Source organism: Somniosus microcephalus, chromosome 27 (genome assembly GCF_052327205.1).
Source record: "Somniosus microcephalus isolate GS21.2 chromosome 27, FLI_Smic_1.0, whole genome shotgun sequence".
Taxonomy (NCBI): domain Eukaryota; kingdom Metazoa; phylum Chordata; class Chondrichthyes; order Squaliformes; family Somniosidae; genus Somniosus; species Somniosus microcephalus.
The window spans coordinates 2882222-2897917 of NC_141013.1; the positions used below are offsets into that span (position 1 = coordinate 2882222).

The 15696-nt window shown below is 41.1% G+C and overlaps 1 protein-coding gene across 1 annotated transcript in view; it reads right to left on the minus strand.

Moving 5' to 3' along the window:
• Positions 1-15696, minus strand: part of megf11 (multiple EGF-like-domains 11) — a 469877-nt gene that overhangs the window by 402090 nt on the left and 52091 nt on the right. The gene's annotated exons all lie outside the window — the stretch shown is intronic.

Here is a 15696-nt window from a genome sequence, read left to right on the forward strand (position 1 = left end):
AAAAAAAAACGTAAGTTCAATGCGCATGCGCAGCCTCTCCCGCGCACGCGTTCGACCTCTGAACCCCTTCTTTCAGGGGATCGGAAGTGCCGGTTTCCCGCGCATGCGCAGTGCATGCAGGAAACCGGCACTTCCATTGGGCTTACGGGTGAGTACCCCGTGCGTACTCACCCGTGGAGACCCGAATTTCTGGGCCAATGAGTCTGTGACTATGCAGCATGCATGTATCTTATGTTGACAGTGTGTTTGACATAAACTGTTAGCCACATTTAATGCACCAAAGGACAAATGCTTCGTCATGACGGCAATGTAGAGTGCCCTGGTATAACATAGGCAGGCCTGTACATTTGTAAAGTACGTGACTAGTTGTCAGAATGCTATATATTGCCCCTCTGTGACCTGCACCAAGTTACTAAAGCAATACTGTAAACCTAAGCAAAATGTATACAGTACTTAACGGAGCAACCTTCCTGAAACCAGCGAATTTCTTCCTCACCTGCTCCCAGGATCTGTGCACAGCTGAGACAGCATTGACCCTTTCAGCCATGCATTTGTAGCACTACTCTTCTGTGGAGAATGTCCCTCCACTCTTTTTTAAAAAAAGCAGAAACTTCAAAGCTGCTTCCTCAAATGGTGCTGCTTGGCATTTATGTCTTGCTGCAGCCATTATTCAGCATGAATAGTATTAACCCTGTAAGAACTACCAGGAATCCTTTAAGAGCTGCTGGTGCCAGATACTGTACCCTATGACCCTCGAGTGCTCCCAGCACATCACGCTCTGTGCAGCAGAATAACATGGTAATGAGCTCACCACATATTATAGTTCGAGATCAAGTCTCTGCACTACAGTCATGCTTGGTACACAAGGAGCAACCATCCCAAGACCCCAAGGAACTTATTATTGGCCCAAGACATCTTGTGGACGATATCTTCAAACCACAGAGTAAACCCAAGCTGAGTCACCTCCTGGTTCCTCAATTTAAATTTTAGAATTTTCATTCAATTGATTTTTTTTTGAACCGAGGGAATTGAGGATTAAAACAGATTTGTTATTTTGAAACCTGGTTGCCTTTTTTATATTAGGCTTTTAACAACACCAATTAACCTATTCTGATCCCACTGCAATAGTCAACTGAAAATAATTACCCTCTTACTAAACTGCTGAACTAAATTCTAGCCATTATAGTGTTAATGTGTCCTGTGGGAAATGTTTCAAAGATGGAATGTCCTTGATGTTATACTATGATATAAAAAGATACCAATATTTTTATTGTGGTTAATTTTTTTTTAAAACAAGAATCTATTTTATAAACATGCCAATTTAAATTTTTATCTCTGTGCAAGCTTCACAGGCTAATACTGAACATTTCATAGTAAAAATTCTTTGCACCTTAATCATAAATCATATGAATATTTCTAGCTTACTTTTTCATTTTTTTTGGTCCTGTGCAATTCTCATAAAATTACAATGTGTCTTGTTATCATGGGTGACTTTAATCTACATATAGATTGGGCTAACCAAATTATTAACAATACTGTGGAGGAGGAATTCCTGGAGTGTATACGGGATGGTTTCCTGGACCAATATGTCGAGGAACCAACTAGAGATCAGGCCATCTAAGACTGGGTATTATGTAATGAGAAAGGATTAATTAGCAATCTTGTTGTGCGAGGCCCCTTGGGGAGGAGCGATCATAATATGATAGAATTCTTTATTAAGATGGAGAGTGAAGTATTTGACTCAGAGACTAGGGTCCTGAATTTAAATAAAGGAAAATACGATGGTATGAGGCGCGAGTTGGCTAGGATGGATTGGGGAACGTTACTTAAAGGGTTGACGGTGGATAGGCAATGGCAAACATTTAAAGATCGCATGGATGAACTACAGAATTTGTTCATCCCTGTCTGGCATAAAATAAAACAAAAAAGGTGGCTAACAAGGGAAATTAGGGATAGCATAAGATCCAAGGAGAGGATATATAAATTGGCCAGAAAAAGCAGCAAACCTGAGGATTGGGAGCAGTTTAGGATTCAGCAAAGGAGGACAAAGGGATTAATTAAGAGGGGGAAAATAGAGTATGAGAGTAAGCTTGCAGGGAACATAAAAACTGACTGTAAAAGCTTCCATAGATACAGTATGTGAAGAGAAAAAGATTGGTGAAGTCAAGCATAGGTCCCTTGCAGTCAGAGTCAGGGGAATTTATAATGGGGAACAAAGAAATGACTGACCAATTAAATACATACTTTGCTTCTGTCTTCACAAAGGAGGACACAAATAACCTCCCAGAGATTTTGGGGGACATAGGGTCTAAGGAGAAGGAGGAACTGAATGAAATCAGTATTTGTAGGGAAATGGCGTTAGGGAAATTGACGGGATTGAAGGCCGATAAATCCCCAGGGCCTGATAATCTACATCCTAGGGTACTTAAGGAAGTGGCCCTTGAAATATTAGATGCATTGCTGGTCATCTTCCAAAATTCTATAGACTCTGGAACAGTTCCCATGGATTGGAGGGTAGCTAATGTTACCCCACTATTTAAAAAAGGTGGCACAGAGAAAATAGGGAATTATAGACCGGTAAGCCTGACATCAGTAGTGGGGAAAATGCTAGAGTCCATTATAAAAGATGTAATAGCAGAGCACTTGGAAAACAGTGACAGGATCGGACAAAGTCAACATGGATTTACAAAAGGTAAATCATGCTTGACTAATCTACTGGAATTTTTTGAGGATGTAACTGGTAGAATAGATAAGGGAGAACCAGTGAATGTGGTGTATTTGGACTTTCAGAAGGCTTTCGATAAGGTCCTGCATAAGAGATTAGCGTGCAAAGTTAAAGCACATGGGATTGGGGGTAAGTACTGACTTGGATAGAGAACTGGTTGGCAGACAGGAAGCAAAGAATTGGAATAAACGGGTCTTTTTTCGAGTGGCAGGCAGTGACTAGTGGGGTACCGCAGGGATCGGTGCTAGGACCCCAGCTATTCACAATAGATATTAATGATCTAGACGAGGGAGCTAGATGTAATATCTCCAAGTTTGCAGACGACACAAAGCTGGGTGGGCGTGTGTGCTGTGAGGAGGATGCAGAGAAACTCCAGTATGATTTGGACAGGTTGGGTGATTGGGCAGATGCAGTATAATGTGGATAAATGCGAGGTTATCCACTTTGGTGAGGAAAACAGGAAGGCAGATTATTATCTGAACGGCAATAGATTGGGAAAAGGGGAAGTGCAACGAGACCTGGGTGTCCTTGTGTACCAGTCGCTGAAGGTAAGCATGCAGGTGCAGCAGGCGGTTAAGAAGGCAAATGGTATGTTGGCCTTCATAGCGAGAGGATTCGAGTACAGGAGCAAGGATGTCTTGCTGCAGTTGTACAGGGCCTTCATGAGACCACACCTTGAGTATTGTGTGCAGTTTTGGTCGCCTTATCTGAGGAAGGATGTTCTTGCCATGGAGGGAGTGCAGCGAAGATTCACCAGACTGATACCTGGGATGGCAGGAATGACGTATGGAGAGAGATTGGGTCGATTAGGCTTATATTTGCTAGAGTTTAGAAGAATGAGAGGGGATCTCATTGAAACTTATAAAATTCTAACAGGACTAGACAGACGAGATGCAGGAAGGATGTTCCCAATGGTCGGGGAGTCCAGAACCAGGGGTCACAGTCTAAGGATAAGGGGTAGGCCATTTAGGACAGAGATGAGGAGGAATTTCTTCACCCAGAGAGTGGTGAACCTGTGGAATTCTCTACCACAGAAGGCAGTTGAGGCCAATTCATTAAATATATTCAAGAAGGAGTTAGATATATTTCTTAAGGCTAAAGGGATCAAGGAATATGGGGAGAAAGCAGGGACAGGGTACTGAATTTGGTTGATCAGCATGATCTCATTAAATGGCAGAACAGGCTCGAGGGGCCGAATGGCCTACTCCTGCTCCTATCTTCTATGTTTCTATGTTCTGTAGTTCTATGACATGGACAGCTGTTCTAAATGTTGCGTTTACTGCCGGGGAGGTCAGTCTGAACACATCTGCCCAGTCACTAGCTGCTTTATTATTTACAAGGAGACACCATGGAGTACTCAATTATACAATGTTAAATCCTAGATTGTTGGTCAAGTGCTGTTTAATTCACAATCCTGACTCTCGTTCATTGATTACAAAATCATTCACTTAAGCTGAATAAGAAAAGCTGCTAACATCTGAGATAACTTTGTGCTAACCATAATAATGGGTAAATAAATTACCTACACCTCCATCAAGTAACAGAAGTATTTGCAACATAAACAACTGTTCTTAAAAAAGATAGTTCAATAGCTACATGCACTAAATTCCACTTACAATTAACAGAAATATTAATTTAATGGAAATTGAAAATCTCACACCTGCTTTTTGCCTCAATCATTTGTATATACTGCTCTCAGAATATTATTCTGGCTTTTACCCCGATTAGGGGAATGTTTTTTCGCCATGTTTACAGACCAAAGTCACATATGGTCAATTGTTGTGAAACAGGAAATTACTAAAATTTCATTTTGCGAACTGTGGATGAGTGAATACTCCTGGAGGGAGGTTTAGCTCGATAGGTAAGGGGAAGGGAGTTACAACAGAGGCAGCTGAATAGATGGTCTCAATCTTGGTAACAAAGAAGTCCATCAGCTCCTAACACTTGTTGGAGGCAAGAGTGGATGGGCAGGGGAGAGGGATTTAACAACAACTTGCATTTATATAGCGTCTTTAACATAATAAAACATCCCAGGGCATTGCACAGGAGTGTTCTCAAACAAAATTTGACACTAAGCCACATAAGGAGATACGAGGGCAGATGACCAAAAGCTTGGTCAAAGAAGTAGGTTTTAAGGAGCGTCTTAAAGGAGAGAGAGAGAGAGAAAAAGAGGCGGAGAGGTTTAGGGAGGGAATTCCAGAGCTTAGGGCCCCAGCAGCTGAAGGCACAGCCGCCACTGGTGGAGTGATGGACATCAGTGATGTTCAAGAGGCCAGAATTGGAGGAGCGCAGAGATCGCGGAGGATTGTAGAGCTGGAGGAGGTTACAGAGATAGGGAGACGCTCCTTAAAACGTACCTCTTTGACCAAGCCCTGCCCTAATATCCCCTTATGTGGCTCGGTGTCAAGTTTTGTTTCATAACACTCCTGTAAAGCGACTTCGGTCATTTTACTACACTAAAGGAGCTATATAAATGCATGTTATTGTTGTTTTATTTGGATGTCGTACAAGTAGGCTGACAATTTAGAGACAGTGGAGTGGTCGAGAGAGGCGGTGGTAAGGTAGAGCTGGGTGTCATCAGCATACACATGGAACCTGACATTTTTTCGGATGATGTAGCCGGGGGGCAGCATGTAGATGAGAAATAGGAGGGGGACAAAGATAGATCCTTTGGGGGGCATCAGAGGTAACGGTGCGGGAGTGGGAAGAGAAGCCATTGCAGGTGATTCTCTGGCTACGATTGGATAGATAAGAATGGAACCAGGCAAGTGCAATCCCACCCAGCTGGACGACGGTGGAGAGGCGGTGGAGAAGGATGGTGTGGTTAACCGTGTAAAAGGTTGCAGACAGGTCGAGAAGGACGAGGAGGGATAGGTTACCATGGTCACAGTAACATAAGATGTAATTTGTGACTTTGACAAGAGCTGTTTTGGAACTGTGGCAGGGGCAGAAGCCTGATTGGAGGGATTCAAACATGGAGTTCTGGGAAAGATAGGCACGGATTTGGGAGGCGACAGCACGTTTAAGGACTTTGGAGAAGGAAGGGAGGTTGGAGATGGGGCGGTAGTTTGCAAGGACGGAGAGGTCAAGGGTTAGTTTTTTGAGGAGAGGGGTATGTCGGTAGATTTGAAGGGGAGGAGGATAGTACCTGAGGAAAGAGAACCGTTAACAATATCAGTGCCCCCATGTTAGCAGAGAATATCAGCTAACATGGGGGCCAGGAAGGAAAGTTGGTTAGAATTTAAATTGGATTTCTCACTCCTGTTTGGTAACGCTCCTGTGACGTGCCATGGGTCATTTTATTACGTTAAAGGAACTATATAAATGCAAGTTGTTGTTGTTGATAACTGTGGGTTCAGGCATGTACGATGGTTGCCAATTCAGAAGTCAGAGATTGGAATGGCTACCACCAACCCTTGTTGAATCTCTATTGTTGTGTGTGGCCTTCTTTTTTAAAAATAGATTTTAAAAATGCAGTTTTTACCATTTGCAAGAACATAGAGTGGTACCCCACTGTCCAGTCTAGAGTCCAGCTTGTGTGAATGCATGCAAGTAGTTCTCGGTGGCATTTTGACTAGGTGCAACAGTTATGTGTGACACTAAAATAATTTTTCAGTGCCAGCAACAAAGTTCAACCTGAAGCATTATGGACATAGAGGTACTGGTATGAAAGATTCTAGAGGTTGTGCCAATGCTTCCTATACTCCATTGCTGATCCTGCGCCATATTTGGGGCCGTGTTTCTGATAAGCATACTATGAGCATAGATTTAATTTCAGTTGTCAAACCGTGGGCAGAATTTCTTGGCATTCTTCTTCAGGCCTGAGAATTTCTTCCTCATTCGCTCCCAAAATCAATGAACATGGGAGACAACATTCACTGTATCAGCCACCGCCTGCCATGCTTCCTGCATAATGTGGCACAGAGGAAAGTTCCCTTCAGACTCAAATGATTTTCCTCCTTGGTTACACCTCTTCAAGCAGAACATCCAAACCAATATCGCCGAAGGGGGAAGTTCTGCCTACATGCCCTTGCCAATCTTCCACAGTTGCTCTTCAAAGCAGCCAAAGCACTCAATGATGTTGGAATGGAGCAACAGCCTTTATGAGCTGCTGCTGTCGTGATTTCCCACCTTCTTCCATTCATTGTGCTCCCTTTGTTCATGAATAATGTACAAGGAGCACATTCAAATTATTATAATGAGCTGACTTTACTGAATCAAAGAGATCAGCGCTCCCCGCTACCTGCAGGATCACAGGAGTGATCCTGGCTCTCTCTCTGACCAGAGTGTTGAATCAATCCTTATATGAATTAATTTGATGCCATCTTTTTATCCCTTCTCCTACTATAATTCCTCCTTACTGCTACTAATGATAGAATTTGCAGTGTTAACCAAAAAAAGGAGGTAATAGACCTTATCTCAGGTTCCTATCTACAATGAAAACCATTTGCTCTGTATCGGCATAATTACACAGAAACATACATCCAAGGGCCAATAAATTAGAAGGAAAAGTGAAAGTGTATTCTCTAGCAGTAGTTTGCAAATTGGATTTCTGTTTCCAAAACACTTTGTGCTCTGAATGAACCTATGTCCTCTGCAAAGAGGAGACTGTAAAGTGAGAATCTGAAACCAGTAATCTGTTGCAACACTTTAGGCAGAACTGCAAGCAATTTCCATCCTATTGATCCTCTGCAGGCATCAATGACACTATGAAATTAAATTTCTCCTCATGTATGCTTTGAGGGCTATATTTACATCAAACTGAAAAGTTGTAATTTTTAAACAGAAAATACAGATTTTCAAAAACATTGACATTTAATTAATTATAAATTCATACTCAAAATAAGCATTTTTTTGAAGTTTCAATGTGCCAGGATAATCTATAGCATAAGAACGTAAGAAATAGGAGCAGGAGTAGGCCAATCGGCCCCTCGAGCCTGCTCCGCCATTCAATAAGATCATGGCTGATCTGATCCTAACCGCCAATCTACTATCACAGAACCATCTCCTGAATTTAACAGAATTAGACACACGAAATAGGAGCAGGATCAGGCTACACGGCCCCTGGGCCCGCTCCGCTACCCACAGGGCCATGACCGATCCGAACCTAGACTCATGTCCAAATTCCTGCCCGCTCCTCGTAATCCTTAATTCCCTTTACTTCTAGGAAACTGTCTATTTCTGTTTTAAATTTATGTAATGATGTAGCTTCTACAGCTTTTTGGGGCAGCATATTCCATGGACCTACCACCCTCTGAGTGTGTGTGCTGGAGGTAACTAAGGTAGACTGCCAACCAAGTACAAAGTAATCGGCAGGTCTGAGTTCCAGTCGCCTTCACTCTATGCACAATTAAGCAATGCAAATCAAATCAAATAATTACTATGCTTCAGAAGAATCCAGGATTATATTTACTTATTTTCCTGCAGCCAACAGCCAGTTGTCAAACTTACAGAAAAGTCTGTCCAAAAAAATGACAGCAGCTATCAGCATTGACATATTCTTGATGTACAATAATGGTGTTCATAGTGGATGATTAATCACAGTAACATCGCGACAAGTTAATTAAAAGTGTGATTATTGATATTAGTGAATTATTTAGCTAATCCATATGCAACAGGGAATAATAGAAAGCTGTAAAACATATTACAAAGATGCAACAATGTTGAGATTATAAATACTCATGTTCCTTAAATCAACATCAAGATTATGTTACATCCTTAAATGCACAATCATCTATTTCCATTTCTTTAAGATAACCTATATTCAAGGTGATTCCATGTACTGCTGAGGTTTTTATTCTGGAACACCATGCAAATTACCCCAGTATGGTTAACTCTTCACCTTCAGTTCTTTCTCTGCTTCGTTATTGCACCTTTTCCTTCAATGTTTGTTGCTTGATGTGCCTTCAATAACCACAAAACTAGAAGTTATAGACTTTAACAAGTTGGCTTTTAATCACTAAGATCAGAGCTAACATCTCAACACACTGACTGGCTCACAGGAATGAGTCATACAGATCCTGGGATCTTTAAGTAAGAGAAGTCAGGGGCGGAGCCAAGAGCCAAGACCTGGAACCTTCCAGGTTAGTCAGGGAAGAGGAAGTGAAACTATACACAGTGTGGGGGAGGGTAATATACATGAGTGCAAAACGAATACAGGCAAGACAAACAGATTTCATTACATTGCTTCTTTCTCTTTGCCCATTAACTAGCTGCTTGTCTATACTAAGAGCAGATTTGATTCCTTTTCCAATTTCATTTCTGCTGTTTAATAGTCAACCAAGTTTTTCATAACTGGGACGTTTGATTTTTTTAAACAAAAGATTGCCCAAATTAAAACTGTCTTTCACCAAGTTGCAAGGAGCTTTTAAAATATATTCCTGTATTACTCTGGGGTATATTCTGGTGCAGACTTGATGGGCGATATTAAGTAAACGATTTTGGATTACATCAAATGCACAATGAGCAAAATAGTGATTATAAAATTTGCTTGGCTTGATAGTGTGGCAAATCAGAGTATCAACAGACTTTGCTCCAGAAAGTAATGACATGGCTTTGCACCCAATAATTCCCCACACTGAATGGTTCTGATCTCAATATTAGAAAGTACTCAATGGAAATCTAGGCCCTTCCCCACAAATAGGGAAAATTTTGAGGACTGTTCCACTTCCCTAAAAGGAATGTTAATATTTATGCAATGAGTTTATGTAAATGCATGTAATCATTATAGGCATGTTTAATTCAACAAATCAAAGGTATTTGTTAACAGGCGCAGAAAGCCCAAGAGACAAAATACCATTAAAACAAAGTAGAAAGGAATCAACTAATCTATAAACGATAAAACAAGAGGAAGGCCCAGCAGTCACCCTGTGTCACCACAGTTTTCCAACCCTGTTAATTGTACATTTACACAAGTGATGTTTCTCCAGGGAGAGATTACAAGAAGTAACTTTGCATTCATCTCAATTTTATGAGTTCAGCTAATAAGGAAAATACTAATGTAAATAAAGAGATTTGTTGTTGCATTAAAAAATCATTTTATTAAGAAATCATAGGAACTACATCACTCTTCATCTGTATGGGTGCTAGTCATATGGCTAAAGATCACAGAGTTCTTTTTTCGGGGGGGGGATGAATTTTTGTGCTCAAGAAACAGGTTACCCAATACTGAGAATGGAAAATTTCCCTTCTTTTGGCACCCAGGTGTCAGAAGAGTTGATTGGTGTAGAACTATAACTATGGACTTTAGCTGCAATCCCATAAGATCACTCCCTACTGCACCAGTGTGACATTTCTATTTTGTACATTAAACATACTTACGGGTTCTTCGAGAAGATTAATGACTCAAAGACTTGCATTTCTATTGTACCTTTCACGGCCTCAGGACATCCCAAAGCACTTTAGAACCAATGACATTTTTGGAGTGTAGTTAATGTTGTAATGTAGAAAACGCGACAGCAAGGTCTCACAAACAGCAATGATTGTTGTTTTAGGTATTGATTGAGGGATAAATGTTGGCCAGGATACTGGGAGAAATCACCTGCTCTCACTGCCATGAGATCTTTAACGTCCACCTGAGAGGGTAGACAGGGCCTCGGCTCAACGCCTCATCCGAAAGATGCACTTTCAACAGTGCAGGACTTCCTCAGCACTGCAATGAAGTGATAGCCTAGATTATGTGCTTGTCTCTGGAGTGGGGCTTGAACCCATGACCTTCAGACTCAGAGGCGAGAGTTCTACCACTGAGTCAAGGCTGACACCTTTTAATAGCAATTTGTAGTTACAATACTCATTGACCGAATGCCAAGAATGACCTGGTATAGATACCAAATCCTATTTTTTAACATTTGCCTACAAAACAAGTGATCACACTTCTAAAAGTAATCCTTGGCTGTAAAGCACTTTGGGACATTGAAAAGTACTATATAAATGCAAGTTCTTTCGTTTTCATTCTTTCCCAATGAGTGAGTGAGATCAGAAATTCAGCCAAATGGAGAGGGTGAATCAAACTTATTTTCCTCTGTTCTGAAGTACTGTGTCGTTAGGATTCAGAGATAAAGCTTAGTACCAGCATGTAATGGTAAATCTGAAAACAACAAATGGGTATAAGGCTATGTCTCATACAAGGCTTTATTCTATAAAAATGTTGGCGAATAATCGGAATAGTGGAAAATAGGAGGTTGTACTGAAGCAAACTGATAGCCTCTCATGTCAGTTTCAACCCCATTACATTTGTAAACTTGAAGCCTTCAACATTACCTGTTCACCCTCTCGGGTGCAACTATCAAAAGTTTATAAAAGTATTTACAGAAGGGTGATTTTCTTGTAAATGTTGGTATCCATTTCCAGTGTGTCCATTCAGAATAATGAGATGCAAAGCTTCATTCCACATGTTACTCCATGTGACAATGTCGGAGAAAATCATCAATATTAATGTATGATATCTCAGTGTACATAGTTATGCTGTGCATGCTCATTCTATCTGATGTTAAAAAGCTAAGTTAGGAGCCCCTCAGATGGCTTAGTAAGTAAATACTTTATATGGTTGTTACTGAATCATACACACCAATCCCCAGTCTGAGCTGAGTAAACTGAAATTAGCTAGAACAGCAATGGGGGCAGTGTAAGTGATGTCTGTTCCCCTGAACTAGGACAGGGGAAAAAATCAGCTGAAATTCTCACTCCTGCTGGCTGTCTAAGTGGCCCCTGCTAGAAATCGACCTGTGTGAATGTCAGGTGAGGGCAGGAATAGGCTCAGCTCTTGTGTCCTAAATGATTAAATAGCCTGGCAATTCGAATTTACTGGGCTCACACATAAAAGGTTTCTTCTTGGGCAGGGCATTAGAGAGTTACCAATGCCTGTGAAGCATATACCAGCAGGAGTCACCACATTTCAAATAGGAGGGAAGAAAACAGATAGAAAATGACTCAAAAAATTCATTATTTGAGTCTGTTGACATTATTAAGATCCCATTGTGCCTTAAACCACTCACTGATGGAGCACGCCATTTTAACGATTAGAGTACATAGCATGACTTAAAAGGGAAAAGAAAGTTTGAACCTGTTTCCTAAAAGTGCTTCCCCACTATCTACTAAAAACATTAGTTCATCTTTGGACCTTTATAATATTTGGGAAGAAGCGCCCAAGGTCATTGCAATAAAGTTAAGTTTAATTGAGTGTCATCCTAATTATAAAGAATATAGTTGAAGCTGCATATTTATTATTTTATTTTATCATGTCTTTCCTGACTTCTTAGTGCATTTAAAACCACAGACTTGTTTAGATACATTGAACATAAATTAATTACATGCAAACTTAGATTAATTTTGACATTACTAAATCTGTATCATTATTTTAGTTGAAATGATAGGATTAAACATTTGAGGGATTAACTTTTAATATAGAAATTAGCTAATATGTTGAATTTCAAAATAATGCAATAATGGCTTGCTAAGTCATAGCGTCAAAGCTCCATATTAAAAAAGCAGGTCAATCTGGGACAGTGAATTTTGTTCAAAGTATTCCTTCCTGTCCAGCGAAGAAAATAACAGTTGCACCAGAATTTTTTTTTTTTTTTTTTTTAAAACAGAGATCCTCAAGCAGGGTCTCCCTCCCAAACCGGTTGCTCCAGTGAAATCAATTATTTGGAGCATCCTGGAGCAATAAGGATATTGACTCAGAAAATCAGATGTTGAATCAGTCTGGGTAGAGCTAAGAAGCACCAAGGGGCAGAAAACATTAGTGGGAGTTGTCTATAGTCCTTCAAACAGCAGTAGTATTGTAGGGGATGACATCAAATAGGAAATTAGAGATGCATGTAACAAGGGTACTACAGTAATCATGGGTGACTTTAATCTACATATAGACTGGCCAAACCAAATTAGCAATAATACTGTGGAGGATGAATTCCTGGAGTGTGTACGAGATGTTTTTTTTAGACCAGTACATTGAGGAGCCAACTAGGGAACAGGCTATCCTAGATTGGGTATTGTGCAATGAGAAGGGGTTAATTAATAATCTTGTTGTGCGGGGTCCTTTAGGGAAGAGTGACCATAACATGATAGAATTCTTCATTAAAAGGGAAAGTGAAGAAGTCCAATCCGAAACTAGGGTCCTAAATCTAAACAAAGGAAACTACGATGGTATGAGGGGTGAGTTGGCTATGATAGATTGGGGAGCTTCATTAAAAGGCATGATGGTGGATAGGCAATGGCTAACATTTAAGGAATGAATGCATGAATTGCAACAGTTATACATTCATTTCTGGCGCAAAAACACAAAAGGAAAAGCGGCCCATCCATGGCTAACAAAAGAGAAATTAAGGATAGTATTAGATCCAAAGAGGAGTCATATAAAGTTGCCAGAAAAAGTAGCAAGCCTGAAGATTGGGAGCAGTTTAGAGTTCAGCAAAAAAGGACCATGAGATTGATTAAGAGGGGAAAAATAGAGTATGAGAGTAAACTTGCAAGGAACATAAAAGCGGATTGTAAAAGCTTCTACAAGTATGTAAAAAGAAAAAGATTAGTGAAGACAAATGTAGGTCCCTTACAGTCTGAAACGGGAGAATTTATAATGGGGAACAAGGAAATGGAGGGCAAATAAACAAATTCTTTGGTTCTGTCTTCACCGAAGAGGACACAAATAACTTCCCGGAAATGCTAGGGAACCAAGGGTTTAGTGAGAAGGAGGAATTAAAGGAAATGAGTATAGTAAAAAAAAGTGCTGGAGAAATTAATGGGACTGAAAGCTGCTAAATCCCATGGGCCTGATAATTTGCATCCCAGAGTACTAAAACAGGTAGCCATGGAAATAGTGGGTGCATTGGTTGTCATCTTCCAAAATTCTATAGATTATGGAACAGTTCCTGCAGATTGGAGGGTAGCAAATGTAACCCCACTATTTAAAAAAGGAGGGGGAGAGAAAACAGGCAACTACAGACCGGTTAGTCTAACATCAGTAGTAGGGAAAATGCTAGAGTCTATGATAAAGAATGTGATAACAGGACACTTAGAAAATATCAACGGGATTAGACAAAGCCAACATGGATTTATGAAAGGGAAATCGTGTTTGACAAACCTACTGGAATTTTTTGAGGATGTAACTGGTAGAATAGATAAGGGAGAACCAGTGGATGTGGTGTATTTGGATTTTCAGAAGGCCTTTGATAAAGTCCCACTTTGGGTTATCCACTTTGGTGGCAAAAACAGGATGGCAGATTATTATCTGAATGGCAATAGATTTGGAGAAGGAGAAGTGCAACGAGAACTGGGTGTCCTTGTGCACCAGTCGCTGAAGGTAAGCATGCAGGTGCAGCAGGCAGTTAAGAAGGCAAATGGTATGTTGGCCTTCGTAGCAAGAGGGTTTGAGTACAGGAACAAGGATGTCTTGCTGCAGTTGTACAGGGCCTTGGTGAGACCACACCTTGAGTACTGTGTGCAGTTTTGGTCGCCTTATCTGAGGATGTTCTTGCCATGGAAGGAGTTCAGCGAAGATTCACCAGGCTGATACCTGGGATGGTAGGAATGACGTATGAGGAGAGATTGGGTCGACTGGGCTTGTACTCGCTGGAGTTTAGAAGAATGAGAGGGGATCTCATTGAAACTTATAAAATTCTGACAGGACTGGACAAACTAGATGCAGGAAGGATGTTCCCGATGGTCAGGGAGTCCAGAACCAGGGGTCACAGTCTAAGGATAAGGGGTAGGCCATTTAGGACAGAAATGAGGAGGAATTTCTTCACCCAGAGAGTGGTGAACCTGTGGAATTCTCTACCAGAGAAGGCAGTAGAAGCCAATTCAGTAAATATATTCAAGAAGGAGTTGGATATATTTCTTAAGGCTAAAGGGATCCAGGGGTATGGGGAGAAAGCAGGGACCGGGTACTGAAATTGGATGATCAGCCATGATCGCATTGAATTGGCAGAGCAGGCTCGAAGGGCCGAATGGCCTACTCCTGCTCCTATCTCCTATGTTAAGTCCCACATAAAAGGTTAGTGTGCAAAATTAAAGCACATGGGATTGGGGGTAATATACTGGCATGGATTGAAAATTGGTTAACAGGCAGGAAACAGAGAGTAGGAATAAATGGGTCTTTTTCGGGGTGGCAGGCGGTGACTAGTGGGGTACTGCAGGGATCAGTGCTTGGGCCCCAACTATTCGCAATATATATCAATGATTTGGATGAGGGAACCAAATGTAATATTTCCAAGTTTGCTGACGACACGAAACTAGATGGTATTGCGTTGTGAGGAGGATGCAGAGAGGCTTCAAGGCGATTTAGACAAGTTGAGTGAGTGGGCAAATACATGGCAGATGCAGTATAACGTGGATAAATGTGAAGTTATCCACTTCGGTAGGAAAAACAAAGGTAGAGTATTATTTAAATGGTGATAGATTGGGAAATGCTGATGTACAAAGGGACCTGGGTGTCCTTGTACACCAGTCACTGAAAGCAAACATGCAGGTGCAGCAAGCAGTTAGGAAGGCAAATGGTATGTTGGCCTTCATTGCAAGAGGATTTGTGTACAGGAGCAAGGATGTCTTACTACAGTTGTACAGGGCCTTGGTGAGACCACACCTGGAGTACTGTGTGCAGTTTTGGTCTCCTTACCTAAGAAAGGATATATCTGCCATAGAGGGAGTGCAGCGAAGGTTCACCAGACTGATTCCTGGGATGGCAGGACTGTCGTATGAAGAGAGATTGGGTCGACTAGGCCGGTATTCACTAGAGTTTAGAAGAATGAGGGGGAATCTCATTGAAACGTATAAAATTCTGACAGGGCTAGACAGACTGGATGCAGGGAGGATGTTTCCCCTGGCTGGTGTCACAGTCTCAGGATACGGGGTAGGACATTTAGGACTGAGATGAGGAGAAATTTCTTCACTCAGAGGGTGGTGAACCTGTGGAATTCTCTACCACAGAAGGCTGTGGAGGCCAAGTCACTGAATATATTTAAGAAGGAGATAGATAG